The following is an 18,270-nucleotide window of genomic DNA, read 5'->3' on the forward strand; positions in this document are numbered from 1 at the left end:
CCTTGAGTTGGTGCTATGGGACCCCAGGCTGCACAGGGCAATGTGTAGCGGGCAGAAGAGGCTGGTAGGGACAGGTGAGATGAGATCTGTTCCTGGGTTTCCCACATGGCCTTTTCTGTCCTGAAAGCTCCCTTCTTCTTGCAGTCCTAAAGCTTTGGGTGTAGAAATATCAAACGAAAGTAGATGTGAATGAAAGGGGCATTTATAAAAATTCTTTTTTTTTGGGAGGGGAATTATGTTTTTCTCTGACATCTGTTTTTAAATAGTTATAACAATGGGTAACATTTATTGAGTACGTACCATGGCCTAGGCACTGTTCTAAGTGCTTTACATATTTTATCTCATTTAATACTCACAACAATCCCATGAGGTAGGCACAATGATTAATCCTAACTAAATTAAGGAAACTGAGTCAAGAGAGGTTAAGTATATTGCCCAAGGCCATACAGCCAATAAATGACAGCACCAGGCTTACATCTAAACTTAGGTTCTGGCATGGTAGAGATGGGCTTTGGAGAGAGGCAGATCTGAGTTTGTTGTTGCTTCTGCCATTGGTTAGCTCTGTGACCTTGGGCAAGGCACTTAACCTCTTTGTCCTCCAGTTTCCTCATTTGTAAAGTGGAGATAATAGAACCTATTACGTAGGGCTAACTTGAAAATTAAACAAAATAATACATGCGTCTCATCTAGTCTGGTGCCTGACACGGTGACCAGCTATGTGCATGGTTGTTTCTCTGCCTCTTTACAAATGTATTATTTCCAGCTCTCTTCCTGCAGAAAGCCTTTCTCATCTGCCCTCATCTCACACTCCTCACTCATTTGCTCTATTTCCTTAAGAATTATTTTCACACCATTATATTGATATATGCTTGTTTATATTAATTTACTTATCAATAATTTGTTGAGCACATGGAATAATATGAATTTAGCAGTAATTGTGCTCCAGCCATGAGCAAGGCACTGCACTGGGTATTATATGATGCTTAAGGCACTGCCGTGATTGTGAAGTGTCCTGCCCAATTGAAGGATGCAATTCATGCCTCCAGGGACTCAGAATCTACTTGGGAGGTACAATCCATAACAAACATGTGGGAGATGAAAATAACGAACAAAACATTTTATGTTTGTGTCAAAATGAGTGTACAGAGGAGAATAAGAGTGTGTGAATTCATTCATTCATTTAAATATTTAGGTGTTTGTATTATGTATTGTGGCAGATTCTGGGAATATAATGAGGAGTAAAACCCACAGGATCCCTGTCCTCATGGGGTTTATATTCTAGTAGAGATGACAGGCACTGGATAAATGGAATGGATACACATATAATTAGTTACAGTTGTAATAAGTGGTAGGAAAGAAAAAGTGGGGGTGGGTGTTAGCACTCAGAGAATGGGGCAGATCTATCCTGACTAATGCAGCATGTGTGTGAAATCACCATGAAATCTGAAAGCATAATCCAAGTATAAACTATTAATACTAACATCTGAACACTGTTCCTGTGTCCTGAACTTTGGACCCCATTTTTCCTCTCCAGCTATTCACATCAACCATTCTTCAATTGGACCTCTCTCACAAACTACTCTCTAATTACCCTGGTCCGTAGCAATCTGCTCCATTCTCTGAGTGCTAACCACCCACCCCCACTTTTTCTTTCCTACCACTTATTACAACTGTAACTAATTATATGTGTATCCATTCCATTTGTTCAGTGCCTGTCATCTCTACTAGAATATAAACTCCATGAGGACAGGGATCCTGTGGGTTTTACTCATCATTATATTCCCAGCATCTACCACAGTACCTAACACAAACACCTAAATATTTAAATGAAAGAATGAATTCACACACTCTTATTCTCCTCTATACACTCATTTTGACACAATCATAAATTTTTTTGTTCGTTATTTTCATCTCATTCATCTACTGTGTGTGAGTCTGCCCTGCTCATCATAGTCACTCAGGGACAGGGTCCATCTCCACCTGTGCTTTTAGGATCACCTGGCAGGGGAAAGGGAATGGTGCAGTGGCTCTATCTTAGTTGTCTACCACTGCATAACACAGTACCATAAAACTTGTGGCTTAAAACAATGTGCACTTATAATGTCACCATTTCTGTGGGTTAGGAATCCAGATGTGCTTTAGCTGAGTGGTCTGGCTTAGGGTCTCTCATAAGACTGCAATCAAGGTGTCTGCTGAGGCAGTCTTCTCAAGGCTCAACAAGGCCAGGTCAGCTTCCAAGTTCATTCACATGGTTATTAGCAGGTGACCTTCTCCATTAGGGAAGCCATGTGGAAACAGCCAGAGAGAGAAAGAGAGTGCAACAAGATGGAAGTCACAGTCTTTTATTACCTAACCTTGGAGGTGACATTCCATCCTTTTCACCATATTCTAATCACCAGGAACAATTGGCTGGGCCCCACTTACACTCTAGAGGAAGGGACCACACAAGTGTACACATGCCAGGAAGCAAGTGTCACTGGGAACTGTTTTGGAAGGTGCCTAGCATAGACTCTGTATGCTTCAACCTCCATTAGCCCATTAAGGTGTGATACATGGCCACCCCTAACCTCAGGGGGGCAGGGAAGTGCAACCCTACCATGTGCATGGAGGCGGAACTGGCGTATTTGTGGGCAGCTGTGATGCCACCATAAACGATCCTGTAACATAGAGACTCATTTACCATTGAGAGGGTCTGTGCAGGGTATTGTCAGGAAAAAGTTAGAAAGTCAAATTGGGGTTTATGAGATTAATTGGCTTGAAGGAAATAGGCAGTTGATGAATATTTTTGAATGTGGGAGTAATTTTAACCATAATTCTTAAAATAATTATTAATTGGCTTTTTAAATGGAAAGGTAGAAATAGATGTGCAAGATAAAAATTCAGAGGGATGTGTACTAAAAAGCAAGGTTCTTTTCCATCCCCAGCATCTAACTCTTGTTTCCCAGAATGGAACATTTTTTTCCTTCTCTTGTATATCTTGGAAACATTTAGGGATATCTAAACTATCTATGTACATATTCCTCCTCTCCTTGAAAATCAGTTGGACATGTCTATTGTTTTGTATCTTACTTTTACACCTCACTGTATATCTTGGAGGTAATTTCACAGCACCTATAGGTCTATCTAATTGAAGCTTTTAGACAGATTTAAACCAGTGGCCAGGTGGAATAGAGCAAAGAGAATGGAGGAAGCTAGACCAATTGAGAGACTCCTTCAACAATTCTGATTATTTTCATTCATTCATTCATCAAACATTCATTTATGTCTGTTCTGGGCTCTGTGATATCAAGTCACATAAGAAATGATCCTTGTTTTCAAAGAGCTGAAGGGAGCTCAGACAAGTAAACACATAAATCATCATACAGTGTGCTCAAGTATTGTAACTGGAGTGAAGTGACAAGTGGGATGTCTCCATGAGATAAAAAACGTGAGTGTCTGGAATACTCTTTCTTTGGAGAAAAAATGGCAACGAGTATGGTTTGATAAAGGGTTGCTCTGGGCCCTCCTGAGGGGCAGAATTGACATATCTTTTATTTGTTTCGTATCTCTGCATCCTCTTTCCTCTTTCTCTTGCACACACTGACACGATGTCTGATGCAGGCCAGTGCTGCCCGACAGGCTGAGGAAAAGACTAGGGAGAGCCTCACGATGGAACCAGTGGTTTCTCTGTCGTTTCTCAACCTTTGTAGATAGAATCTCCACTCCCTGCCTGGCTGTAGTACAAACAGTGAGCAAATTCTTGATTATGAAGGAAGATGAGCCTCTGATTCATTTTTGATGTTCAATGTTATGAGGCAAGCTTCCTGGCCATCTGTTCAAAGAAGGAACGTGGTACATATTTTGATTATTTTATTTTTATCTTAATCAAGTGGCAACTTTCCATCTTGACGCATCTTAACCTGAGCAGTTGTGGCTGGGAGGCAATGGGCTTGAACAGACTGAGGAAGGAGGGGGAAAGCTATGCCACCTGGTGTAACGCTGGTGTTAGATGCAGGAGCAAAGGCCCCTCGGCACAGCCCTTTCACCTGCCTAATTAGTGAAGAAATTGCAGCCCTCCAATGGGCACTGAAATGCTCAGAGCATTAGCCTCCTGGGGCTCTTTACACAAATGAAGGCAGAAGACAGGAATGGTCAGGATCTGCTGGTTACAGCCTGGGGGCCAAGGGGACCCGGGGCTGGGGACAAGAGGCATCTGGAACTGGAAAGTGGCAGCTTCTTGAAATGGTATAGGGAGGTAGCTGCAAAGCTTCCTCATTAGACGGAGCCCACGTCTTAGTCCATTTACCGACATTAGAGGATTGAAGTTTTTCCAGCCAATGGCATTTGATGGAAATGTGCAATTATGTTCCGGGAGCTGGCTCTGGGACCTCACGGAGCGAGTGAGATAGAGTAGAGAGTCATAATCTAGCCATTTGTCTTAGTTTGGGTTTCGCTGAAAACTAAGCCTGAAACAAGGATTCGGGAGCAGTGAGTTTATTTGTGGAGTGATCCAAGGCAAGGGAGTGAGGGAGCAGAATGAGCCAGGCAGGGAAGGAGGAAGAGTCAGTCTCGAGTTGGCTGCCATGGCGGTCAGCTGGGCCCAGTCCTGGTGAGCATCTGTCAGGAATGTCTCCTTGGACGCTTCACTCCGGAGGGGAGGTGGGTGCATTTATTCTCTGATTTCCAAACCATTGGTTGAGGTTGCCTTCTGGGGTTGCCTGCGGACTGCCCTGCACACTAAGACCCTGAAATTTCGGATAAAAAGCCCTGAGGGTAACAAACAGACCAGCAGGATGCTGGAGGTGGTCCCCTGCACCATTCATGGGGACTGGCTGTCACAGCTGCAGCGGAAATCCTGGTGGGCTGAGGGGAAGTGATGTGGGGGCGCGAAACACATCCTAGTCACTCCTGGAGCTAGGAAGTGGGGAGCGGAGGGTTACCGCATGGTTATCAAGAGTGACGGTGCGTGAGTTTGGTTGGGATGGGGGGCACCAATCCCAGTCCCCAAACTCAGATGGGTAAGAAATCTCCAATTCTGTCCTTGCCCGTAAGTAAACCTAATTTTGACTCCATGTTCCCATCATACTGTGCTAGTCAGAAATTTAAACTCGTTTGAGACTCTCCTCCCTGTATGCCAACTTTCTTCCCAGCTCCATAGTTGGTTCCAGGTTTCTGTGAGCCACTGGAAGCCTCCGGGCAGATATTTATAGAGAGCACACTGTTATGCTTACATAGCGCATGATTTTTTGTGTGTATATGGTGGTAATTCTTCTAGTTAACTAGTCAGGTCGAACAAACTGAGTATTTTCTTTTTCTCTGTTGCAGGTGTCTTTATTTTGCACACTTTGGGGGTCTTCTGTGAATCACTGTGCACAGAGAATGTCCCTTTGTAAGAAGATGGAATGGTTTTTGTGACTGGTTACTGTCCCACTGTCCTACCAGTGATCTGGTCCCCTATGATCTGGGAGCTCATCCTTGTAGCCATCTCTAAGTGACATAGTGGCCTCAGTGTGTGAATACTGATATGTAGATACTGGGAGTGCCTGCAAGAATTTGCTGTACGTTCCTTGTTTCATATAAACAAAACTATGGGTCTGTTTATTTTTTGGATGCTCAGAAAGACCTTTTAAAATTTAATTAAAATTATTCTGTAAACTTGAATTTGTTTGATGTCTAGTTCTGTAAGTTTTAACACATATATACCTTTGTGGAACCACATCAACACAATCAGGATACAGAGCTATTTCATGACTCCCAAAAAAACTCCCTTATGCTCCCACCCCACCTATAGCCCCTGGAAATCACTAATCTGTTCTCTATCACCATAATTTTGCCTTTTCAATAATAAAATATAAATCTTTGTATTTCAAATGTTGGCATAAAATCCAATAGTTAAAGTAGTTCTAGTCTTATATTCACACACACACACACACACACACACACACACACACACACACGTTCTTATCTTCTGGTTTGTTGCAGCAAGGACTAGACAGCACTCGCATAGTAAGTGGGTTAAGGTGGCCCATGAAGATGCCATCGGAAGGACACCCTTGGAGAAGGCGACCCATTTTGCCAATCTCCATCAACCTTATTGTATTTCAGAGCAAATAACTTCACCTTCTTTCTCTTAGACTTATTCTTCTTGGGAGCATGATAGGATAACTTCTTAGCACCATGAAGCCTCAACAGCAAAAGAGGCCTTTTTTTGAATTTTATAATCAGACATTGGTACATCCATCTTCCAGTTGCCAGCAAAATCAACCCCTGTTGATTGGAGGAATCTTAGCTTTCACATTTTTTTATTGTATCTGTGGGTTCAACCTTGAGAATAATAGTCTTTCTTGTTAGGGCTTTCATGAAAGTCCTAACAAGACGCCCAAACTGCATCTTGGCAGTGTGGGTCTACGGATCTGAAAGGAAGATTCAGTTCTGATGAAATTTACTCAAATTTATCTGAAGCTGAATTGAAGCTAGGTTATTGCAGGAAAAGAGAATAAGAGGTCTAGTATCACAAGTTCTTACTTAAAGACTCGGAGGAAACAATCATCCCTGTAATGAGACCACCCTGACTTAGTCACCTGGACTATGAGAGGAATCAGTTGAAGCTGTTCTGAATGAAGCAGAGATTCTAAGAGAACCTCCTTCTCACCCAGTGCCCACAGATTCTGCAGCCTGGCCAGTGCTCACAGGGGCAAGCTGGAGAAAAATGGAACAGAGGACACGTCCCCCAAAATGAGACTTTTCCACAGAAAGAAGAGGAGGCACATGCCCCCTCTCTGAAGTGATCCATGGTAACCTTATTCCCAGATGCGCGTGCACGTGCACACACACACACACACACACACACACACACACACAGAGCCCTGATAAAGCCCTTGGACTCTTTCAGGCAAAAGACTTAGAAAATTTTCTATCTCTGTTAGCCACGTTTAAGCTTGACTATTAGTGACAGAAAAATCCAGCACTGCAGTGGCCTAAACTAAATTGAAGTTTATTTATCCCGTAGACATAGGCTGTCCTAAACTGGTTTGTCAGTTCTACAGTGATCAGGAAGCCAGACTCCATGTTTCTTGTTGCTCTACATCTTCAACATGAAGCTTCTGCCTTTTGGTCCAAAAGGCAGCCATTATGCTCACATTCTAGCCAGTAGAAAAAAGGAGGGGGAGGAGTTGGGATCTCTCTCTTTAAGAGCTCTGCCCAGAAATCACATGTTCCAATTACACTTACCATACCCTCTTGATTTGTCTTTTGACTTAGTCAATTGACCACACCTAGTAGCCAGGGAGGCTGGGACATTTGGTCCTTATTCCACACAGCTATTTGCCCAGCCAGTGATCAGAGAATACACATTAGCATAAGAGGAGAATGTGGCAGTCTCTGCCACACCCTGCAAAACTAACCACAAAATTTCCAGCAGAGAAGAGTTAGGAAAATAAAATATCCAGCTGTGAGTGTGAACAGAAAGAGCTTGAACCTTTGAAGTTCACCTGCTTCGTGCATCTTCTCACTTATTTGACCTTACCCCACCTGAGGGCACACAACTTCACCTTTGAAATTTAGACCCAGGGGGTGTGACACCTCCTTTCCTTCTTTCTCTCTAGCATGAATTGGCTCTCCAAGCATTTTCCAAGAACTTTATTAAATATAGTACTCAGGCATAAAAAGAAGAAAATAAAGAAAATGCCAGATGCTCAGAAACTTACAATTTACATGATTGGATCTTAAGGTAACTGCTTTCTATTTCCAAAAGGCAGGCACAAATATGCAAAAATCATGATAGAGGCTTTGTTCCTCTTAGCTGCTCTCAGGTCTCAGGTAGAGGGGAGCAGCTTTACTCTTTTCTGGAACAAGGCACATGACCTTTTTCAAACTCTGCCATCCCCCTGTGCTCCACCATTTCCATCTGTCTTTGTGCTCAGGGGCAGGCTTGGTGAGCCTTCAGTTCTGGTGACTAGCGGTAAACACTTCCTGTCTGTGCAGGGGGTCATCTTGTCCCTTCACGTCCACAGGGCAACTGGGCTTTTGCGTCACACTAAATAGTGTATCTTAGAGATCTTTTCATCTCAGCCCCTAAAGATCAAATTCATCCTCTTTGATGGTTGCATAGATATTGCATTGTGTGTATAACTTCAGTTTATTTAACCAGACTCCTATTGCCGAATGCTTTAACGTTCCCATAGTAGAATTACATCTTCATTGATTGACTTTTGAATGGGGGAACAGCCGGTGTTTAAAGGGGGATGTAATGGAAAGAGCAGGTCTTGGACAACTTCTCCCATGTCGCAATATTTTGAAGGGTGGCTTCATCTAAGAATCTTGAATGAAAATAATTCAGTAAATTACGGGCGAGAAATGAACTCTTCTAAATCTGCTGGAGGCTAGAAACAGATTCATTGGTGTCCTTGGGATCAGAGAACAGTATAGAGTCAATAACTTGAAAACTGGGTTCATTGAAATAACAGGGGCTGGTCCACAAACTATTAAAGTTCATACCTTAAATCAACACCTTGGCCTCTAACACTCAGCTGCTTGATGCAAAAAGCAGTGGTGGACAACAGCAAAAATTCACACTTCAGAAACCAACAATGCCGAGAGAGCAAATGGCCATTTAGTTTCTCCACCAAACTTCCCTAATCCAGTTTGATTGTTCTTGAATAGCATTGACTTAACAGTTTGTAAAGTAAATACCCTTCCAGGTTTTTGGGAACCCTTGCCTTTCAATTATGTTTGACTTTGTTTTCCTCCCAATTGGTGGCCTCCTCCTGCCTCACTGAGAATTCAGCTATTCTATTCTTTTACTGTCAAAATTTGCTCTCAAAAAGATGCAGAAACTCATTCACGTTATAATTTAAGTTGATATCTAAGTGATATCAGGTAGGAAGGGAAACTGGCATATATACACATATACTATATGTATGTGTGTGTGCGTGTGTGTGTGTGTGTGTGTGTGTATATATATATATATATATATATGTATATATTTTTTTAGCAGCATCTCTCTCTGTCACCCAGGCTGGAATACACTGCTGCGATCTTGGCTTACTGCAACTTCTGCCTCCTAGGCTCAAGTCATCCTCCCCCTTCAGCCGCCTGAGTAGCTGGGACTACAGGCATGCACCACCATGTCTGGCTAATTAAAAAAATTTTTTTTGTATTTTTTTGGTAGAGATGGGGTTTTGCCATGTTGCCCAGGCTGGTCTTGAACTTCTGGGCTCAAGTGATCCTCCTGCTTCGGCCTCCTAAAGTGCTTGGATTACAGGGATGAGCCACCACGCCTGGCCTGTATATATATTTTAATTTAGATTTTTATTATAGGAATTTTAAATATACACAAAAATAGAGAGAAAATATAATGAACCCATACATACCCACCGGCTTCAACATTTATCAACAGTCTATCATTTTTGCTTCCATTCTTCACTTATCTCCCCCTATACTTTTTTTTCTGTATTATTTTAAACGATTCCCTACAAATACGGGAAGGTATATTTGACGGGAATAAATGGAAAACTTAGTAGGGCAGTGGCTGGAAGGGGGTGCAAAGCTGCAGGAAAGATTCCCGGATTGGGTTGCGACGCCTGCCACGAACGTAGAGGAGGAGGCAGGGGCAAGCGCCACGCACCTCCCACGTACCACCTGCTTTCAGTCGAAGGAATTAAACTCTTACTCTAATATTTTAGGCATTTACAGCTGGCAGGGGAGAATGTTTTGGAGGAAAGAGGGCCTTTCATGCTCTGATCACTCCTGGGAGGCAGTTGCCTCTTCCTCTACCATCCGCTTTGTATTACTTTTCCAACTACTTGATATGGTTTGAACAGAGTGGCTGTGAGTGGCAGCGGCACACACGGCTTGCCGTGGTGAGTCTCTGTGGAAGGGAACAAAGCCAGGCAAGGCTCCAGGTGACAGCCTGCCTGTCACTGCATAAGAGGAGGGAACAGCAGAGCTTGCCATTTGGAGGGATCGTGGGCTTCCAGCCTCCTACAGGAGGGTCAGCAGCTGTCAGTGGTATCCAAACTGCACTTTCTGCACAAAATGAAGATGTCACAGGAACAGAAGGAAATGCCAGTCAGTTGTCCTTTGATTTGCTAGTTTACTCCAGCAGCAGTATCAGTTTTGTCCCCAAAACTCTTTTTCTGGCAAAGCCCATAGGGCCCAAGAACAGCTTTTATTCTGCGTGTGCTGGAAGCCAGGAGGAAGCTTTCTGTGTGTGTGTGCGTAGGGGTGTGATGTGGGTGGGGAGGGGTGCAGGGGGAGGTTCGAGGGCTTGTAGGGCTGGGCACGGTGGCATCTTTGGAAACTGCTGCCATACACCCCTCACGTGTTAGGCTGTGTGTTCGAGAAGTGTCTGCAGGATTAGTTGGCTATTTGAGGAACAGGTGTTCTTGGGGTGGATTTGCTGGCATCGGTTAGGTGGCAGGATGGTTCCGATTCACTGTTGAACCTGACGGGATGGCAGGAGCCCAGAGGGGCCTCAGGAGGGTTCCCAGGCTGTGCAGATACGTTCATCGCGTCCTAGCGGCATTCATGTGCCGTCCACACAATGTGAAAGGCCTTTAGGAGAGAGAAACTGTTCAGTGGGGTCTGCTATTGGCCACATGGGCCTTGCTTGAGTCTGGTGAGCTTTTTTTAGTGCTAGGGAATTCGTGAAGACTATTATCTCTGGCTTGACCTAAACAGAGGCCACAAGCCCTCTACTTCAGCATTTTCTAAAGTGTATTCTGCTAAGTACTAATTCAGTGGAATTACGGTGGGTAGGAGATGTTTGTGTGGGACAGCACTCCACCCATTCTGTGGATGGAGAGTGGGTGGAAGAGTTTCGTGATGAAGTCAATTGGGAAATTGTGGGCTGAACAGGCCTGTTTGTGGCAGGACTTCTCAGGACCTTTATTACACCAGGGCGCATTGTGACTTTCTAAGAGAGGGCTATCATAGGCTGCACTTCTACTGTTTGTTTAGCTGTAGAGCCCTTGCTACAAGCGTTTCACCAAACATACTTTGGGAAATAGAGTCTTACTTGAATGAAGATTCATCCTGCTGATTTTTCTAAGTCATCAACACCAAAAGACTCAAAATCTATACTTCTCTCAACTAAACTAGAAATAGTTTGATATTTATATTGTTATAAGCTCTTACCCAAAGAGTGTTGAAACTTGAATTGATTTTATATTTCCTTTCTAGATTATTAAAAACTCCAATTTGTGTCTGTGTAACTCAACGTGGGAACCTGGAACCATGTTTACTCTTCTGATGACCCTGAAAGGTAGGCATCTGCAATTTACAGATGGGGACATAAAAGCTCCAAGAGGTTTAGTCATTGGCTCAGGATCTTGCAGCTGGTAACAGAGATGCGGACGTGGGTTTGTCTAGCTTTTCTCTCAGCAGGTGAAGGAAGGGCAGGTTTTCCTTGCTTGGTGTCTATCTCGCCCATAAGAATATAAACACTTTCCATGAGGGCAGTGACTTTGTTTCGTTCACTTCTGTATCTCTGGTGCCCAGCACACAGTAGGTTCTCTGAACGTGTTTATTCAAGGAAGGAATTACTGTCTTCTCATCTATGCAATAAATATGCATGAAATGTCTCTTCTACGTCCCCAAGAATGCGGGTCTGAGAAAGTGCAGCCGAAAACACAAACTTGGTGAGGCCATGTCAAACAATAAAGCCAAGCTGTTTTGGGGCACAGAGAAAAAAGAGTTCACTTTGTGGGAGTTCTGGAGTGCTGTCTCTGAATCCTGACTTCTTTTAAAGTTAAGAGAAAGAAGAAAAGAATATTAAGTACACGTGCCTGGGGAAAAATCATTAAAATAGTACAGAAAGGTGTGAAATAAAACATAAGTCTTTCTCTTCACTGCCATTGCTAGTCCTGTTCTTCACCCGACTTTCTTGGGGGGAGGAAGCGTTGGTGGTGGTTTTGTCCATAACTCAAATAATATGCTTACATTCGCATTTCTTGATTTATCAATATGAAGCAGTAGCTATTGACTCCTCTCTGTGATAGATGAGGCCTGTATCTCCCCAACTTCTGCCTGCCCATTTTTGTTATATGTTTATTCTTCTATATATTTTCTCTATAATTTAAAATAATGTGCCTAAACCATCATTCTTTGATGCATTAACTTAGTATGTCTTGTTTCTCTATCATGTAATGTAAGGAAATTAACTCCATGTTGCCACCTTTCTCTTCCTCCCCAGTATTGGTCAGCACTAAGTTTACTTTTATGTTGTCAAAGTGTAGAACATTTACACTTCATATCGTACCCACAACTAGTCCCTTTCATGCTTTGTTTATATGCAAGTTGATGCTGAAAATTGAAAATCAATACATGGCTTTAACAATACTGTGATTTTGTAAAGATTATTCGCTGCAGAACCAGAACAGTGTTTGGCTTTATGGAGGAGATGTAATCCTATGTTCTGATGTAATCTTTGCTGTCCAAAGGAGGTTGTTCCAAGCATCAAGGTAAACAGAATCTTGCTGTATGCTAACAATTCTTCAATATAAGAACTCATTTTCAATCTGGAACATGAGTCTCATTCTGGAATTTATAATTGTGTGTGTCTGTTTTCTGGTTGACATGCCTTCACCATGTTACTAAGAATTTCCAACTTCTTAATCATTCTATTTGGAAAGTGGCCCATTTGAAACAGACTTTCTAGCTGTGTCATCCTGAACTTTTTTGATGCACTCTTTAGTTCCACCATTTGATAGGTCCCACATCTTTCTTTCTTTGGTTTGAGGGACTGAGTAAATAAATGGATAATAGCCAAACCATATTAAGAAACAAAACATTGACTCACAAACTGCAGCAACTATCCCAGGAAACCAATCCATTATCTACAGTAACCAGCCCAAGAAGCCAGCTTATTATCGATAAGTCAGATGTGTAGTAAGTCAGACCACTGTCTCCGGCACTCAGCCCAAGAAGCCTAACAATAACCTCAGAAGCAATGGGTCTCCAACAGTCAGGACTTGATTAATATCTGACAGCATCCCTAATCTTTGTCTCTGCTTCCAATTTGGGATCAACCAGAGAAAGCCAGATACGCACCTGTAATCAATCCTGTGGGATGCTGAGCTTCTCGTTAATCCACCTGCGACCTCCCCATGCCGACAGCCTCCAATCAGGGCATGCCCGAAACCTTTCCTTTTTTCTACTATAGAGCTTTCCCATTTCTCTGCTTGTTTTTGAGTCTCGCCAAAATGCAATGGATGGCAGCTGACTCTTTTGCTCGAGCAAGCTCTGAATAAATAGCCTTTGCTTGTTCTCATTTGGTTGGTGCTTGTTTATTTCCACAGCTTCTTTTTTGTTTGTTTGCTTTTCTGGAGCATATCCTCAGGCAACTTTTTTTTTTTTTCAGGTAAAAATTTCTGGATCTTGGCAGGTCTGAAAATATCTTTATTTTTGTCCTGTTCCTTGGGTGGCTTCTGGGTTCAAAATAACTTAACTCAAAATTTTGTAGGAATTGCTTCACTGTCTCCTAGCATCCTAGCATCCAGAATTGTTGTTGAGAAGATGATCAATCTTTTGTAGGTTAAACTGCTTCCTCCAGTGGTTTTAGAAACTTTCCCTTTTCCATGTACTGAAACCACATGAGGATATTTATGTCTAAGTAGGAGTCTTTTTTTTTTTTTTTTTTTTTGAGACGGAGTCTCGCTCTGTCGCCCAGGCTGGAGTGCAGTGGCGCGATCTCGGCTCGCTGCAAGCTCCGCCTCCCGGGTTCACGCCATTCTCCTGCCTCAGCCTCCTGAGTAGCTGGGACTACAGGCGCCCACAACCGCGCCCGGCTAATTTTTTGTATTTTTAGTAGAGACGGGGTTTCACCGTGGTCTCGATCTCCTGACCTTGTGATCCGCCCGCCTCGGCCTCCCAAAGTGCTGGGATTACAGGTGTGAGCCACCGCGCCCGGCAGTAGGAGTCTTTTGAGAATCATCTTGCTTAGTACTTGGTGGGCCTTTTGGCATAGAGACTTGAAATATTTATTTGATTCTTTTCTCCCTTCCTTTCTCTTGGTTCTTTCTCTCTGTTTCAACTTCTATGAGATAGATATAGGCTCTAATTAATCTTCTATGTCTCTAATTTTTTCTTTCATATAATTTTTGTCTTTTTACTTTCCATGTTAGAATATTTTCTTGTAGTTCTTCTTCAATAGTTATATATAACTATTCAGGTTCAAGACCAGCCTGGCCAACATAGTAAAATCCCGTCTCTGATAAAAATACAAAAATTAGCGAGGTGTGGTGGCGTGTGCTTGTACTCCTAGCTACTTGGGAGGCTGAGGCAGGAGAATTGCTTGAACCCAGGACGTGGAGGTTACAGTGAGCCGAGATCGCACCCCTGCACTCTGGCCTGGGTGAGAGAGTGAGACTCTGTCTCAAAAAAATTTAAAAAATAAAAAATAAAATTGTCATTTTGGTGGATTTTGGGAGTGGTCTGCTTTGTTTACTCACCTTTCAATGGACTCAAGTGTATTTTTTGGTCAGACTCAGAGTGGAAATAGAACAAAGATTCTCTGATCGAAGGCAAATCAATTCATCGTATATTTTATTGCCAACACCCCAAAGCAGCCTGCAAGCCACAAATAGAGAACATAGGGCAAAGCGGCAATGACAAGCAGGGCTGGAGGCCCTTTTGTCCTTTACTGTGTCCAAGTGATTTGGGTAGACGGCAGATCCTGAGGGAGTACACCTGTGGCTGTGGGAGGTTTGCAGGATTCCGCCACAGTCTCACCGCTCTGAGGATGCTCAAATAATATTGCACAGAAACAGTGGGATTTGTTTGAAAGGGTACTTGGAGTTTATTTCACTCTCTCCTAGTTTCTTCCCCCAAGCAGAAGTCAGAGTTATGGTAACCTAGCTTTGGAATAACAAGTTATATATGTTTCTCAGACAATTAAAAAATATGTTCATAAACAACTCTGCAGAGAAGGGGGAAAAAGAACTCTGCAGAAAAACTGGCTCAACCGTTTTGTGAACGGATTAGATAAAAGAAGACCCTGGTGTTATTCCTTGTATATTGTGCATAGACTTTGAGGAGAGAGAGAAGTCATTTCCTGGTGTCCAGTCTAGAGTGGCTGGGGTATTCTTCAGATTCTACAATGACAAAAGCTAAGGGACAGTGATGCTAAGATGTCAGACAGCGTCTGCAGCTTGTTTCAGCAGGAGCCAGTGGTCCTCACACTGTGACAGGGCATTGGTTCTGCAGGGATACCACATCTTTTCCTGTAGTGAGCCCACGTACGTGCCAGGGTCACACAGCTAGCAAGAAGCAGAGCTGGGATTTGAATCTAGGACTCTTTGATCTCACAGTGTGCGTCCTTTCTTCCACAGCTTTGCCTTGCATAATTTCTTCAAAGAATTAAGCATCCGAAAGGCAAGAATAATGTGCACATCAGCCATGAACATGGGTGGCAATAAACTGTAATCTGCCACTGTGGTTCAGGGAAAGGAGTGCTTGGTAGGGCTGAATGGAGTGTGTCCTGTCTATGTTCCACCCCAGCCTTAGGGAGGCACAGGCCTAGCCTAGTGCCAATGCTCAGTCAGCATGTGCTGTTGAATGAACAAGCTGGGGCAGCCAGAAGAAGTTTTGTGGAAAAGGCAGGACTTGAGCTGGGCTTTGAAGTTGCATAGGTCTGGGAGGGCAGAGAGGGCAGAAAGAGCATCCCAGTGCCTGAGAAACAGGATAGAGCAGATTATGAGGGTGGGGGCAAAGAATGGGGTTGCAAACCCATGGCAGATTAACCGGAAGCAGCAGCAAAGGCCGAGTGACAGCAAGCCCTAAACATCAGTAACAGAGCCTGGAGAGGAAAGGATGAAGGCGTCAATTCATGGGAAAGTTGTGCTGTCTTTAAATATGTAGCCACGAGGAAGATCCCTTGATTTCTGAAAATGAATAAAGTTAGCTAATCCAGTGAATTAATAATAAGAGCTATTTTACTGTTTCATTGCCATGACCACAGACTTTGCTAAGTGCTTTACATACATTACCTGAGCTAATCCTAACCTCTGTTTGTAAGGTAGATTCATTATCCCTGTTTCAAAAGAGGGAGGGAAATGGAGGCTTTGAGAAACTCAGAGAGGTGAAGAAACTTGCCCCAAGTCACACAGCCAGCAAGGACAGAGCAAGAAGTTGAAGCCAGTTGTGTCTGCCTCTGAACTTCTCTTAATGGCCAGGGTTGACTGCTTCCCACAACAGATACATGTGGCTGATACTGCAAAAATGACAGTCCCTGGGTGAATGGGAGGCATGTCTGGCTGCTATGTCATCTGAGAGGCAGATTGGGGCAGGTTTCTAGGAAGTATAGGCTCACCTTGCCGAGGACCAGGTTGGCACAGTTTGACTGCTGTGCACTATGGCAGGGCACAGAGCTGATGCCCTCAAGGTCAATTCCAGCCACAATTCTCTGTGATTCTATGACTCAAAAGCTTAGAAACAACCTCAATGGAGTAAATAGATGAGGGAACAAAGTATTTGCTCTCCTCTATTAAGCCTTGGCTGGGAGTATTTCTTCCACACTCCTCACATGCAAAATGCAGTTTTTGGGAGCAGATTAACATTTCAAACCACTTGGTGCAATTAGACCGGAACACCTGGTTTTGCAATAATTCTCATTTTCTGTGCGTGCTGAGTAGTTTTTGAAATTCCCATGCTCAGTGGATTACCCTAATGACTGGTCACCAGCTGTTACGTTGGCATGTTGCATGACAATTTATTGCAGCTCCCCACAGGCATTTGGCAGAGGCCCCAGCAGAATCAGGTAGCAGGTTAACGCTGGTGCCTTCACTTCCCCCTGTCACGTGGGGCCCAGGATCCTCTTCAGTGATAAGTGGCTCGGGCTTAGGGGGACAGTATCAGCAGCTGGAGACCATGGAGGGCAGCAAGAAGAACGCTTCTTGCCTCAGCATCTGGGTTGATTAATCAAAGCCGAAGGTGTGGACAGGGGGCAATTTGAGGATGGGAGTTTGAGAGATGTGTTGTCTATGAAACCGTACACTGCTCTGTGAAGCCTTAGCCACACATCATTATTTATGGACTTTATACCAACATTATTGATGAAGAGAGCAAGTTTTGGAGTCTTTTTTAACAACAACAAGCATCCCCTCGCCCCTGCAAAAAAACAAACAAACAAACAAACATCTAGGATCTAGATCGAAAGATAGCAGACATTTATTGGTTTTCCTTGGGTGTCCTGACATCAAGCTGTCTTCCCCACTGTGTGTAATATTGCTGGGATGCAGGGCCCTGCCTGTGTCCTCAGAAACCAACTTGGGGAGGTTCTCTGTCCTGGCTCCTGACCTCAGGACACAAGCATGGGACTTGAGCCAGGCCAATCACACACTCCCTCCCAGGACTTTGAATCTGATGCCAGGACTTCAAAGATGCAAACAGAAAGGTGAAAGAAAGGATAATTAGCATTCATCCATGGGAGCCACAACAGCATCTGGCGGTGGCAGTACCCTGACAAATGTCTTTACTAAAGTGTGGCCATATTACCTGCCCTCAGATGCTTGGCTCATGGCACTTTCCAGGACTGGAGATCAGTTTTAGAAGACAGTTGTTGAGTCTAAGACCTCCTTAGAGTCATCCATGGCCATTGTCAAATAAAAAACAAGTCTGGACTTAGAATAGATTTTATTGGAAGGATTATTTCAAGGAGTGGGATAGGAAGAGACTATTGCGATAGGGAGAATGCTCTGATCGTAATAGAGTCATTCCCCTTTCTCCAACAGGGACATGTTCCAAGATCCCCAGTGGAGAGTGAAACCGTGGATAGTAGCAAACCCTATATATTCAATGTTTTTTTTCTATACGTACATATCTATGATAAATTTTAGCTTACAAATTAGGCACAGTAAGAGATTAACAATAGTAACTAATAATAAATAAATTAAAAATAGAAAAATTATATCAATATGCTATAATAAAAGTTATGTGAATGTGGTCTTTCTCTTTCTCAAAATATCTTAGCGAATTGTACTCACTTTTTTTAAAATTATACTTTAAGTTCGAGGGTACATGTGCACAACGTGCAGGTTTGTTACATAGGTATACATGTGCCATATTGGTTTGCTGCACCCATCAACTCGTCATTTACATTAGGTATTTCTCCTAATGCTATCCCTCCCCCAGCCCCCAACCCCTCCGACAGGCCCCAGTGTGTGATGTTCCCTGCCCTGTGTCCATATGTTCTCCTTTTTCAACTTCCACCTATGAGTGAGAACATGTGGTATTTGGTTTTCTGTCCTTGTGATAGTTTGCTTAGAAAGATGGTTTTCAGCTTCATCCATGTCC

The 18,270-nt window shown here is 43.3% G+C and overlaps 1 protein-coding gene across 2 annotated transcripts in view; it reads left to right on the plus strand.

Annotated features, from left to right (window-relative positions):
* The window catches only part of LOC693603 (uncharacterized), a 63,770-nt gene that overhangs the window by 17,741 nt on the left and 27,759 nt on the right, over positions 1 to 18,270 (plus strand). The window contains exon 3 of one of the 2 annotated variants that reach the window (XM_077964286.1): positions 11,161 to 11,242. The gene's annotated coding sequence lies outside the window, so the exon portion shown is untranslated. Of the gene's footprint in view, positions 1 to 5,304; positions 5,638 to 11,160; positions 11,243 to 18,270 lie in introns of those variants that run through there. The other variant, XM_077964285.1, reaches the window with a different exon arrangement.

The sequence above is a fragment of the Macaca mulatta genome, chromosome 14, assembly GCF_049350105.2.
Source record: "Macaca mulatta isolate MMU2019108-1 chromosome 14, T2T-MMU8v2.0, whole genome shotgun sequence".
NCBI lineage: Eukaryota > Metazoa > Chordata > Mammalia > Primates > Cercopithecidae > Macaca > Macaca mulatta.